At 40.5% G+C, this 14,193-nt stretch overlaps 1 protein-coding gene across 9 annotated transcripts in view; it reads left to right on the plus strand.

The window, feature by feature from the left end:
* The window catches only part of RTP4 (receptor transporter protein 4), a 114,042-nt gene that overhangs the window by 67,945 nt on the left and 31,904 nt on the right, over positions 1 to 14,193 (plus strand). Inside the window, exon 4 of one of the 9 annotated variants that reach the window (XR_013369482.1) lies at positions 80 to 1,515. The exons of 6 other annotated variants lie outside the window; for them this stretch is intronic. The gene's annotated coding sequence lies outside the window, so the exon portion shown is untranslated. Of the gene's footprint in view, positions 1 to 79; positions 1,516 to 14,193 lie in introns of those variants that run through there. 2 more of the 9 variants (XR_013369476.1, XR_013369477.1) reach the window with 2 other exon arrangements.

Consider the following 14,193-nt stretch of genomic DNA (forward strand, 5'->3'; position numbering starts at 1 on the left):
GCTTTCAGTAGCCCCAGGATTAGTTTTCTTTTGCTTACTGCCTCAGCTTTTACTGGCGTCTAACCTCCTCACTTTCCAGATTTATACTCTTTCATTGTGAATCCTTTCTGTGTTCAAGAGGCTGTGCCTGCAGATATTCTCCTCCTAGGGCCCCTGTCATTCTATCTGTACCTGCACCTGGAGGCTGATAAGGAAATAAGGTAGGTGGGGTAGGAGCTGGGAGAGCAGCAGCCATTGTCTCCTGTGGCAGCCTGATGGGATGGAATAATTTACAGGGTTGTTATTATTATTATTAATTCACAGGATTAAACTTGCATGTGTCTTCTTAATTCATGGTGACTGCTCTGCTGCATCCATGCCCGGATGCTGGGATCATCTCAACCAATAAGTACTACATGGTGCTGGTGTCTTGGGTCATGGTGAGGTCACAGATCATAGGCCAGGAATTTAGGGTTCCAACCATCACTTGGCAAAATGCCTAGACTTAATTTTTCACTTCAACCATCATTTTCCAAACACTGAAAATGAGCACCATACCAGGAGCTGGGGACAGAGGTAAACTTTATTTTTTTAACACATACTTACATTACATTCTCTATATGCGAGGCACTATGTAATCGCTTTATTAACTAATATAATTGTCACTGCACGAGTGACAGGGATAGATGAGGACACTGAGACATAGAAAGGGTAAGAAACTTGCCTGATGTCACACAGTTAGTGATTGTAGGGCTGGAATGGAATCCATGCTGTAGTGCTCCAGAGTAAATGTTCTTAACTGCTGTCTTTCAAAATTTCTGCCTTCAATATTTTGTCACCTAGAGAAGACATATAGTCCTGGTAGATTATAGTGGTGGTTGTAACAGAGATATGTGCAAGGTGCATGGAAGAAAGAGTTTCAACAAGTTGCACTGTTCCCCACTTCAAGGATAGCAACTGCTCCTTACACCCTATTCTTACACCCTATTCTTATTAGCCCTCTACTGACCTAGTCTCATATCTGACCCTAAAAGCCAATCTATCATTGTAGAGGCATGGTGATTTAAGACTCCCTATGCCAGGAGTACAGAGCACTTGGCATCAAGACTGCCTGCTTATGTGTATGCTCCCTAAATGGTGTCTTTCTGCCATACTCTGACCAAGCCCCATGCAATATCATCAGTCTGTAAATTCTGCCCATCTTGGCCCCACTTGGCCTCTCAGGAAAGCGCACTGATATCTCTCTGTTTCAGATGAACAAGATTGGAATCTGGCTATAACATTTAAGCCTTTATCTAAGACCAAGATTCAATGGACTCTTCTAGCTACTCAAGTAGGTGGTCCCTTTCCTTCTCACCACTTCAAGGATATTTCTCCAATTTTTGCACATGAAGGATGACCTTCTCTGTGGAAGAGGGCTACTTCTCAGTCAAGAGTCATCCAGCATTTCCCCCCTGGAACTTCTTCTTTTTCCTTTTTTCTTTTTTTTTAAGATTGATTGATTGATTGATTGATTGATTGATTGATGATAGACATAGAGAGAGAGAGAGGCAGAGACACAGGAGGAGGGAGTAGCAGGCTCCATGCTGGGAGCCCAATGGGAATCCAGGATCGCACCCTGGGCCAAAGGCAGGCACCAAACCACTGAGCCACCATGGGATTCTACCCCCCCCCCACACACACACACACTGGAAATTCTAAAACAAGTCTTGAAGTCTTGAACACCTTTAGGACTGAAACTCTGCCTTCCTGCTCTAGTAACTTTTCCACTTCTGCATCCAAGGTCCAGAGACTGCTGGCCAATGTCATCACCATTGCCTGCCTGTGCCAGATACCTCCCTCACCACTCCCCTTCCCCAATCACATTCCATGACTACCATCTGTCTCCATACCCTGCATATCCTATGCTTCATTTATCACAGTCTTCTTCTGTCCTCTGTAACTATTTCTATAAGATTATCCTGATGTCTCCTCCAGCAGCCTCTGCAATTATGAATAATTTGTCAGCAATCTACACGCTCAGACTGTATTTATATCAAAGTCTAGCCACTGGTCTCACCTTATTTTTTGTTTTTATATGTTTTGTCTCAAGAAAACAACCATTCTTGACACTTAAGACGCAGGCATTTTTCATTTAGCTTTTCTCTAGATCCATAAAACAAAAGCTCCAATTGTATAATCAAAGAGAGCAGGAGATGGGGGTTTGGTCCCAAAGCACTGTGATCAATATATTTGATATTCATTGAGTATTTAAGATAGGCTAGGCACTCCACTACATGCTTATTTCCGTTTAATCAGCCATCCTTACAAAGCTCTATGAAGTTGGTATTAATTATAACCACTTTATAAATGAGGAAATTGAGGCATAAAAATTCAATATGGAGTTGCACAACTAACCAGTGGCAGAGCCAGTTCTCAAACCCAGGTGTGTGTGCCTCAGTTCTAATCATCAATGTTCTAACTACTTCACTTCTCCTTTCTGAGTCTTGGTTTCTTTACTGTGAAATAAGCCGGTGGGTGGAATGGATCATAGGACTTCAAAAGTCTCTTTCATATCAAAAAGAATATAAACCTGTCAGTGCAGATTAAAGTTTAAGATGGAACTTGTCTCACTTATCTTCTGCTTCTTGTGAATCTCCCTGAAGGAGCAACAGCATTGTCTCCAGGTCTGAAGGCTTGTTCTGTGAAGCAGGGATCTAGCTCAATCTCAGGGGGCCCAAAGCAACAGATATCAGAAGGTAATTCCACAGTAACTTTGTAACAACCTCAATAAATTTAGTCTTATACATATTAGGAGTCTAATAATTTTTATGGCCGAATGAAGAGTTTGGAGTTTGAAAATTTATAGCTAAGAGTAATCTGAAGACATGTCTTTGTCCAACTCAGAGAGAAATTGGAGTTAAATTGAAGCTTAGAAGATGCTCATTAAGGAAGCCAATAGACTACCCCAAAAATCTTAAGAATGGGAATGACTTAAGAGATATTACTCAATACTCAATACCTCCATTTTACATATGAGCCAGCTGAGGCTAGGAGAGGGTAAAGAGTTGCATGATGACTCATGAAACCCTGAGCTGTTATTATCTTCCCTTGTTATAGTTAGAAAAACTTAATGGCACTAAGCTGAATCATTGATGGGTTTACCTGAAGGATTGCATTTCACACAAAAGGAGGAAGGACTAAAATCTGAATTCTAACACCACCTTCTCTCTATGAAGATTAAACACCCACGGGATACATCTTCCAGTTGAACCTCTGCAGGAAAATCCTTCAACCCAAAGGCATTGGTTCAGATGGCTCTGTGGTTCTTTGCAATCACAGCATAGGCCTTTGTTATCAGTACTTTGAAGGATATATTTAAGTGTGAAACTCACTGAAGTTGGTCAGCTACATCCAATAGAAGGATTGGCTAAGATCAAGGTAGCATTACATTAACTGCTTTAAATATAATGAAATCTTGTTGAACCCTGACAACAGGGTTGTCAATAATAATTTATCAGAATTGATAATGTATTGAATTGCCCTTCATGTTTTTTCTGCCAATTCAAATTCTCCCATGCTTAGAAGTGAAGTGCAAAACAGAGTTGTGAGTTGACAATACCAAGGCACTTCATCTTCATCATAGAAGAGGTGGATATTTAAAGCAATGAGGATGGGGGATCCCTGGGTGGCTCAGCGGTTTGGCACCTACCTTTGGCCCAGGGCACGATCCTGGAGTCCCGGGATCGAGTCCCGCGTCAGGCTCCCGGCATGGAGCCTGCTTCTCCCTCTGCCTGTGTCTCTGACCCCCCGCCCTCTCTCTCTCTCTCTCTCTGTCTATCATGAATAAATAAAAAATAAAAAAAATAAAGCAACGAGGATGAAGTATTTGTGCATCAAACTAAGTCAGAGTAAACTCCAGAAAAAGTTTCACAAAGAATTAGAATTATTCCAAAGCCAGATTTTGTGTAAGATCTTTTGAGATCTTACCTCAGGGCCCCTGTGAGAAGCTAGTGGTGGAGGATACACTACAGGACCAGAACTATGGGAATTTATCTGACTTGTAAATGGACTCTGACCAGGATGGCTGACAGCTCAAACTGCATTGTCTGCAGGAATGTTGAAACAGCTCAGGTGAGCTGGTGGATCCAGAACAGAAATCCAGTCTGACAGGTAGGGTGTGAAGCAGGAGCATGCAGGCAATGGTGAGGTGATCTCAGGTAAGTTTATCAGCGTGGCACTATAGTCCGGATGAGCTGCTTGTTTGAGCAGGACACCAGGACTAATGAGTGCAGGGAAGAGAGATAAGATCCAGTGCCCCAAGAAGTGGGGAAAGGCAAGACACAGAGTGTCTAGGCCTAGTCAAAATGGCTATAAACCTGCAGGTTCAGATGGAAATTGGGGCACAAAAGTCTATTCATATTGACTGAACAAGGATAGCAGGAAGCAGGCGAGAACTGCAACTTAGGTGAGGTAGTATGCTAGGCCAGCGCCTACCTGGGTACAGTGCCTCAAGTCCACAGAACAGAAACTATCCTTGGGTTTTCCTGGTAGATATGTTTAGTGTACTCCTGGTCTCCAAGTTTGACTCAAGGAAGAGACATAGGGGCCTCAATGTCCACCACGTACAGGGGCAAAAAGGCAGGGACTGGAACTCATGTTTTGAAGGTCACTGCTCACTTATCTGACAGCGATAGCATCATAGAAGAGCAAACAATTAATCTCTGGAGGAGAAAGAACACAAATGCCATTCTCATGACTTGATATCATTCTGGGCCTTTTTTTTTAAAATCACCTTCTATTGGGTGATCTGTCAGGTATTCACAAACTCACCTCTGCCAGGGCAGAAATGGCTGCAATCAAGCCCATGTGTTGCCCCTACTAACTAGAGTATTTGTACTTAATAAAGATATTTAAAAATAGTCACAAAAATGTAGTCCCTAAACCCAAGATCAGTATATTTTCAAAGATGGTTAAATCTTGGGCTTTGACGCTTGAATTATAAAGAAGAAGAGAGAAAAATAAATTGAGGGGATGGGCACAAGGATGTTCTGTGTCATGGGCTAGTTGTGAGTCAGCAGTACATCCTTCGTAAAGATTGCCCTGTTCTAAAAGATATCCGTTATAAAACCCCCTCGGATTTTTTAACACTCGAGTATAAGCATTCTTATTATAAAGCATTATGCAGTTTTATGATCGCAATTGCTTGGATATATGGAGTATATTTTGGAATCCTCATTTTGCACTTATGAAGTTAAAGCTATAGGCAACAGAGTCCTTTGCCTACTGTTACGACAATAGAAGAGTTTGAGTCCAGACTTGCTCCTGTGTCTTCCAAGTCCCAGAACCCAGGCTCGTGGAAAAGAAAAACTTCACACCAGACACTTGTTAAAAAAGGCAAGGCATATTTTATTGGAGCTAACTATAGTAAGGGAGAGACTTCAGTGGGTAAATTGAGTTCAACTCCACTGAATAAGAAGTAGTGGGCTTTTAAAATGCTGGAATGTGCTGAAAGGGAAGTACTGAAGGACACTAGGACTGAGTGGCCAATGTGCTTAGGCCTCTCTGGCATTTATTAAAGTTAGGTTCCCACCCTCCCACAGAGACTCTGGCTCTATCTCTTATTGATCATATTCAAAGGGATGGCACCCAGGTCCTTGGGACAGACATTTCTGGGTTGCAGAAGATACATCTCAAAAGGGACAGAAAAGGGACTTACAATTGCAGGTTTTCTAAAGTAAATGTTCTAAAAAAAGTGAGGTCAGGGGCATATAGTCTGGTTTTGGCTGGAACAAACAGTAAATTCTTTTGGCAACATTGAGCTTTCTCAGGTGGTCATTTAAAGGGGTTGGAGTTGTCATCCAGGGATATGGACTTGAGCTAATAGAAGCCAGGCTAGAGTTTGTTCAAGTCTCTTAACTGGGAGGTGGGATGGAAGGGGGGATGGTGGATAAAGTCATGTGTGCTGAGAGTTTTGCAGTTTTCACTTGTCAGCATTCCCTGTGATCTCTTCATTCAGTGTTGGATGGAATGGATTTAAGGCTTCTGGGGATGTCTTCCTTATGCCAACGCTAAAGAGAAGCCCAATCTTAGTTTAGACTCCTGAAAACTGCAAGCCTCATGTAAGATCCATGCTTGCTCTCAACAGCATACTCTCCTGTGAGGGCCCAAGATGAAGGATTGCTCTCTTTTACGCTAAAAGGCTGTATCTACCTGCCTTTCTGCCTTGTGTGTCAGAAGAACCATTTGTCCAGTAGCTGTAAGACAACTGTGGCCTACACCCTAGAGGAAGCCAAACTTTCCAGTAAATCTATTCACCATAGGCTCTGGAAACCTTGCTGAAAGGCTCAGGGGGAAGCAAATATATTATTATTATTTCCACTGTTTGATTCTTGTAGCATTCATTAGATGATTATAGCTTTGAGATTTGATGGATGGAGCATTCTATCTTGTCACTGTATTTCTGAGCTGGTCTGTAGCTACTCAATAATTACCACGCGACACAGTGGAGGCATGTTCAAGAATGCTAATGAATTATCAGTTCTCTTAAAGCCTCATTAGATTTCTTGATAGCAAAGCCTCCCATTGACAAGATCTCTAACATGATTTTCCAAAGACCCTTGTTGCTTGTCAGGCAAGAGATTATCTGTGCATGCATGAGGTAGTTTGGAAACCACCCTGATTTTCTGCTATGCCGTTGTCACACACATTTGTTTTTGTTAGAGTTTTGTATGTGTGTATCTGTGATAGATGTGTGGTATGGAGGTGGGAGAGGTGGATTGAGGTCTCTGGAGAAAATAAAAGAAAGGCAGCACTAAATCCCACTGTAGAATTGAATTTTCTAGTTGAGAATTATTTTAAACTCATCTTGAACTATTGTGTTTCACCCCAAAATCTGTTTTTCTCTCATAAGTAAATGGGAAAATGATCCCCTCAGTTCTTCTGGCCAAAAGCCCGGCCATTATCCTTGGTTACCCTTTCTCTTTTAGCCCTCACATTCAACCACCGGCAAATCCAGTTGGCTACCTCCAAAAGATATCCCAAAATTCTATTCTGTTCTCTGTATCTGCATTATCATATCTCTAGACCAAGCCATCACCCACTCTGTCCTGATCTAGTAAAACCACTTCATTGCTTGGTTTCTTGCTTCCATTCTTACCCCCTTAAAATCCATTATCCCCAAAGTAGCCAGAATAATTTTTATGAAAATAAATCAGATTGTATCACTCTCCTGTTTCAAATCCCCCAATAGCATTCTATAGCAAGTAGAATAAAATTAAGACTTCTTTACCTGGTCTACATTGCCCTGTAGGAACTGACCCTTATCTACCCCTCAGGCCCCTCCTAGCATTCTCTCCACTCTTCACCACCCTCTAGACAGGCCTAACTCACAGCTTTTGCACTTCTTGTCCTCTTTGCCTGGAGCATTCTCCAGGCAAAGCATTCTCTCCTCTGAGCTTCACATGGATGACTCCATCAGTTTCAGCTGAAATGCCATGTGAGAATAATTCCTTGAAGAACAGCCTATAAGATTGCTCTGTTTTATTTTCATCAAAGAACTAGTCAGGGGATCCCTGGGTGGTGCAGCGGTTTGGCGCCTGCCTTTGACCCAGGGCGCGATCCTGGAGACCCGGGATCGAGTCCCACGTCAGGCTCCCAGTGTATGGAGCCTGCTTCTCCCTCTGCCTGTGTCTCTGCCTCTCTCTCTCTCTTGCTCTCTGTGACTATCATAAATAAATAAATTAAAAAAAAAAAGAACTAGTCATTGGTTAGGATTTTATTATATTTTTTATGCCCATTTGTTTATTGCCTGCCTCCCATGACTTGAATGTAAGCAACATGAGGGCAGGGACCTTGTTTTTCTCGGTCACTGCTGTATCCATCATACCTAGAAGAATGCCTGGCCTGTAGCAGGAGCTTACAAAAGATTTACTGATTGAATGAAGGAACAAATAAAAAGTGGATGAATGTAGTACAATTCCTCTTTTTAAAATGAGGAAACTGAAATCCCAAATTGAAAGCAACTTGTCCAAAACCTCAAAGAAGAGACTTATTCTTCTGATCTTGATTTTTATGATCTTTCCAACATATTAAACTGCATCTCAACATGGTTCTCAGCCAGGGTGGTTTTGCCTATCAAGATATATTTGATGATGTCTAGAGAGATTTTCAGTTGTCCTAACTGTAGAGAGATTGCTACTGGCATCTAGTGAGTACAAGTCAGGGATGCTGCTAAACATTCTATAATTCACAGGACAGTTTCCCACAACAAAGAATTAGGTGGCCAAAAATGTCAGTAGAGCTGAGTTGAGAACCCTTAGTAGTAATTGCAAAGGCAGGATATGCCTCCTACATTCTCCACTCTTCCTCTGAGCCACGGGAAACCTTACATAAGACTGCCCCCATTGCTCTACCTGAATTAAACAACAGTCATCATCCAGGGAGGATGTTGTCTTGGACCACTAGATTAATCTTTTCTCTCTCTCAAGTCAATCCTCCAACATCTAATTAGCATAGAACATGCCACCTTCAATTAATATTGGTTATGAAATTTGTTAAAGAAATTAATTGCCCAAACTGTCCCTTCTGCTCACCTGTAGTCTACCTATCTTTCAGTCATAAATCCTACCACTTCCAGGAAGTTTTTCCTGAGTCCCAAGCAGAGTTCATATCTCCCTACACCATATTCTCTTAGCACTAGATGTGTATGAATTAAAATACAAACTTAAACTCAAGAGTTGCTCATTTTCCCACCATCCCCAGCTTATGCATTCCTTGAGGCAGGCATAGAGTCTCAACTGGGCACTGCACACAGAATGGGTGCTTAGTAAGTACCTTATGGAAGGAAGATGCATATTTCCAACAGGCTATATATCCATTTAAGGTGACAAGAAAGAAAACCTTGCAAAATCAACACAAGAGAAAAGGCAAATCTTTCCTCTTTCATTGCAGCAAAAGGAAGTTGGAAGGCAGGAGCATTAATTGACATATCTTTTCAGTTTATTGCTTCTCTTTTGTGGATGAATGTAGGCATTTGTGAGGTAGGCATGTAGTCAACTCCCCACCAACTTGGGAACAGCCTGAATGATGAATTATCTCTAAGGTGGTGGCGGGGGTCCCTGGTGCTGGAGGAACAGTGTGGTCTCTGCAAATCCCTAAGCCGATGACAGGGACAGGGCAGGCAGCAGGCTGTGTTATCTGTACCCCAAGGAAGATAAGGAAAACAAAGTAGCCACCCCCATACTGCTTTCCCAGAAAGCCGGCCGGCTTGACTTAAGCCTACTGTGCTATTTAACTCAACACAGTTGCAAACAAACAAGATTAGAAATGAATGATAGATTTCTTTTTAAAATAGAACATGAAACAAAAGCAATTTTTTTTTTTTGTCACCATGGGTAAAGCAATGGAAGTGCCTGTTTGAGGAAAACAATTACACATCAGCTTAAATTACCTGTTTTAAAACACAAAACTCTGAACCCTAGAAAGCCTTTAGAAATATGGCCATGTTTCTATTTTATGGATGAAGAAACTGAGATCTGTAGAGCATAAAGGACTGGCCTGAAATCATATAGCACACAGTGGAAACCAGAATCTATAACTGAGCTTCCTGTCCCCAGTTCCTATTGTATGTGTGTGATGTGGAATGTGGGGGCAGGGGGGGTAAAGTGGGGGAAGGTCAGTGGACCAGAGAGTCTAAATACCTGGGCTTCACATTTTATCAAACGACAAATTATATGATTTAGGACAAGCCACTGCTCCTTGCTTCACCTTCCCCATCCATTGTGTAATGGGATTGACCTGAATGACCTGTAAGCTCCTCCCATTCCAGCCCATGCTGGACTTCAGCACAGGCTAATAATAAATAAACAAGCAAATAAAAATATACAGAGTATATACTTTATACCAGACACTGTGCTAAATATTTTTTTCACACAGTATCTCATTTAATCTTTATAACCCTATAAAATAGGCATGTTTATTTTGCCATTTACATATGAGAAAGCTGGGACTCAGGTTAAGTAACTGGCTTAGAGTCACACAATTGATGTGTAGTGACAGTAGCATTTAAACATCTACCTGTCTGAGGGATCCCTGGGTGGTTCAGTGGTTTGGCGCCTGCCTTCGGCCCAGGGTGTGATCCTGGAGTCCTGGGATCGAGTCCCACATCAGGCTTCTTTCATGGAGCCTGTCTGACCTCAGGGATAGAAATTACAAGTTCAATGAATATTCAAATATTAGTTCAGTTCAGTTCTTCAGAGACTGAGAACTCACACCCATCTCCACAGAAATAACCCATACTTGGGACATTCTGACTGTGACAAAAACTATATCTCTGTAATTTATACCCTGTTGATCCACCAAGAAGTCTAAGATTTATTCTATAAAGACAGTTCTTTAGATGAGGGAGAATTATGTTTATGACCCTTATTCTGAATATCTTCTATTTTTGTAAATTTTGATTTCTAATCACTTCTCTGGTTCTTTGTTTGGACCTACTTTCAATTCCCTTATTACCTCAGCAGGATGCCTCTGCCCACACCCAACATATCTCATACTTTCAACTTAGAATATCGAATAGAATAATGCTGATTAAATTCCTAGTGTTTGTATAAAGGATGGGAGCAGAGATGATAAGTTCATTGAAAATATGAACAAAGAATCTTTGTTTGGAGCCATGATAAAGTCAGTACGGAATCATCCTCTCATTTTTTTCTTTTCGAAAGATTTTATCTATCCATTCATGAGAGACAGAGAGAGAGACAGAGAGAGAGAGAGAGAGGCAGAGACACAGGCAGAGGGAGAAGCAGGCTCCATGCAGGGAGCCTGATGCAGGACCTGACTCCGGGACCCCGGGACCATACCCTGGGCTGAAGGCAGCACCAAACTACTGAGCCACCCAGGGATCCCCCATCCTCTCATCTTAAACAACATTTTTTAGAGGGTAAAATGAGCCAAGGGAAAGCAATAATAAAGATCAAAGTTAAAGTCTATGAAATAGAAAACATTATAATAATAGAGATAATCAATTATCTGAGAAAGTGCTAAAATTGGTAAACCTCTAGCCATATTGATCAGGAAAAAGAAGGAAGGAAGGAAGGAAGGAAGGAAGGAAGGAAGGAAGGAAGGAAGGAAGGAAAAAAGATCATTGGTATAGATTTTATTGATATTAAAAGACTAAAAAGTAAATATTATAAACAACTTTATGCCAGTAAATTCTACACATTATTTGAAGTGGACAAAAGCCTTGAAAAACACAAACTACCAAAGTTTACTAAAAAAAAATAAATAAATAACACAAATACACCCATGTTTTTAAAGACTTTGAATAAATAATTAATAACCATCAAAAAAAAATGACCATGCCCAGATGGTTTCACTGGTAGATTCAACCAAGCACTAAAAGAAAAAATGATAATAATTCTCCATAATATCTTCCAGAAAAGAAGAGAGAACACTTCCTGACTCATTCCATGAAGTCAGCATTGTTCTTGATACAAAAGTAGACAAAGATATTATATTAAAAAAAAAAAACACAAAAACTGACAACCCAACATCCTTCCTGACACAGAAATTCTTAATAAAATTTTAGCAAATTTGGGGATCCCTGGGTGGCTCAGTGGTTTAGCACCTGCCTTTGGCCCAGGGTGTGATCTTGATCCCACCCTGAGGGGTCCTGGGATCAAGTCCCAAGTTGGGCTCCCTGCATGGAGCCTGCTTCTTCCTCTGCCTGTGTCTCTGCCTCTCTCTCTCTCTCTCTCTCTCTGTGTGTGTGTGTGTGTGTGTGTGTGTCTCTCTCAGAATAAACAAATAAATAATCTTTTTTAAAAAATAAATAAATACAATTTTAACAACTTTAATTTAGCAATATAGAAAGAGTTCACACATCATGATTGAGGTTTGTCACAGAAATATGTTTTCCTTAAGATTTGAAAATCAGTCTGTGTAATTTACCATATTAAGAGACTGAAAAAGAAAACCCACATGATAATCCCAATAGATACAAAAAGTATTTGACAGAATTCAATGTCTTTTCATGACTAAAAACTCCTATCAACCTAGAAATAGAAGAAACTTGTTCAAACTGATAAAGAGCATTTATAAAAAGCTTTTGACTAATATTATATTTAACAGTGGATATTGAATCTTAATATTGGGAGAAAAAGGCAGGGGGATCCTGGGGTGGCTCAGCGGTTTAGCACCTTCCTTTGGCCCAGGATATCATCCTGGAGACCCAAGATTGAGTCCCACATTGGGGTCCCCACAGGGAGCCTGCTTCTCCCTCTGCCTGTGTCTCGGCCTCTCTCTCTCTCTCTCTCTCTGTCCTTCCTGATTGAATAAATAAATAAATAATAAATAAATAAATTAAATAAATAAATAAATAAATAAATAAAATCTTAAAAAAAAAAAAGAAAAAGGTAGGAACACCTGTTCTCAGTGCTTTTCTTCTGTATTATTCTGGAAGTCCCAGCCATTGCAATAAAGCAAGAAAAATTTCCACACAAATTGGAAAGGAAGAATAAAATTATCATTATTAGAAGATGGTATAATGTATTTGTAGATCTTAAGGAATCTCCGAAACAGCTATAAGAATTGGTAAGTTTATCAAGTTTGCATAATACATGAAGATTGTTTAGAAGCAATAAAAATTAATTGTATATAAGCTATAAGCAATCATAAAATAGAATTAAAAATCAATAACTTACAATATCATCAAAATATGAAGTGATTAAGGGCATCTGGGTAGCTCAGTCAGTTAAGTGTCTGCCTTCAGCTTGGGTCATGATCCCAGAGTCCCAGGATGGAGCCCCATGTCTGGGCTCCCTGTTCAGTGGGGAGTCTGCTTCTCCACTTGTACACTCTCTCAAATAAATAAATAAAATCTTTAAAAATATGAAGTAATTAGTGATAAATTTGACAAAAAATGTGCAGAGTTTATACACTGAAAACTACAAAACATTAATGAGACATGTGAAAGAACACCTAAAGAAATAGGATATATCACACACACAGATTGGTAGGCTCAATGTTTTTAAGAAGTTAATTCTCTCTAAACTGATCTGTAGATTTGATGAAATTCCAATTAAAAATCCAGCAGGCATTTTTTTTATCATTAAGATCTATTTATTTTCTAGTTAGTAATAATAGCAAATGGCAATAACACTGTTTTTTTAAATAATATATTTATTTTTTATTGGTGTTCAATTTGCCAACATACAGAATAACACCCAGTGCTCATCCCGTCAAGTGCCCCCCTGAGTGCCCATCACCCATTCACCCCCACCCCCCGCCCTCCTCCCCTTCCACCACCCCTAGTTCGTTTCCCAGAGTTAGGAGTCTTTATGTTCTGTCTCCCTTTCTGATATTTCCCACACATTTCTTCTCCCTTCTCTTATATTCCCTTTCACTATTATTTATATTCCCCAAATGAATGAGACCATATAATGTTTGTTCTTCTCCGATTGACTTATTTCACTCAGCATAATACCCTCCAGTTCCATCCACGTCGAAGCAAATGGTGGGTATTTGTCATTTCTAATGGCTGAGGAATATTCCATTGTATACATAAACCACATCTTCTTTATCCATTCCTCTTTCGATGGATACCGAGGCTCCTTCCACAGTTTGGCTATTGTGGACATTGTTGCTAGAAACATCGGGGTGCAGGTGTCCCAGCGTTTCATTGCATCTGTATCTTTGGGGTAAATCCCCAACAGTGCAATTGCTGGGTCGTAGGGCAGGTCTATTTTTAACTCTTTGAGGAACCTCCACACAGTTTTCCAGAGTGGCTGCACCAGTTCACATTCCCACCAACAGTGTAAGAGGGTTCCCTTTTCTCCGCATCCTCTCCAACATTTGTGGTTTCCTGCCTTGTTAATTTTCCCCATTGTCACTGGTGTGAGGTGGTATCTCATTGTGGTTTTGATTTGTATTTTCCTGATGGCAAGTGATGCAGAGCATTTTCTCATGTGCGTGATGGCCATGTCTATGTCTTCCTCTGTGAGATTTCTCTTCATGTCTTTTGCCCATTTCATGATTGGATTGTTTGTTTCTTTGGTGTTGAGTTTAATAAGTTCTTTACAGATCTTGGAAACTAGCCCTTTGCAAATATCTTCTCCCATTCTGTAGGTTGTCTTTTAGTTTTGTTGACTGTATCCTTTGCTGTGCAAAAGCTTCTTATCTTGATGAAGTTCCAATAGTTCATTTTTGCTTTTGTTTCTTTTGCCTTCCTGGATG

Source organism: Canis aureus, chromosome 31 (assembly GCF_053574225.1).
Source record: "Canis aureus isolate CA01 chromosome 31, VMU_Caureus_v.1.0, whole genome shotgun sequence".
NCBI lineage: Eukaryota > Metazoa > Chordata > Mammalia > Carnivora > Canidae > Canis > Canis aureus.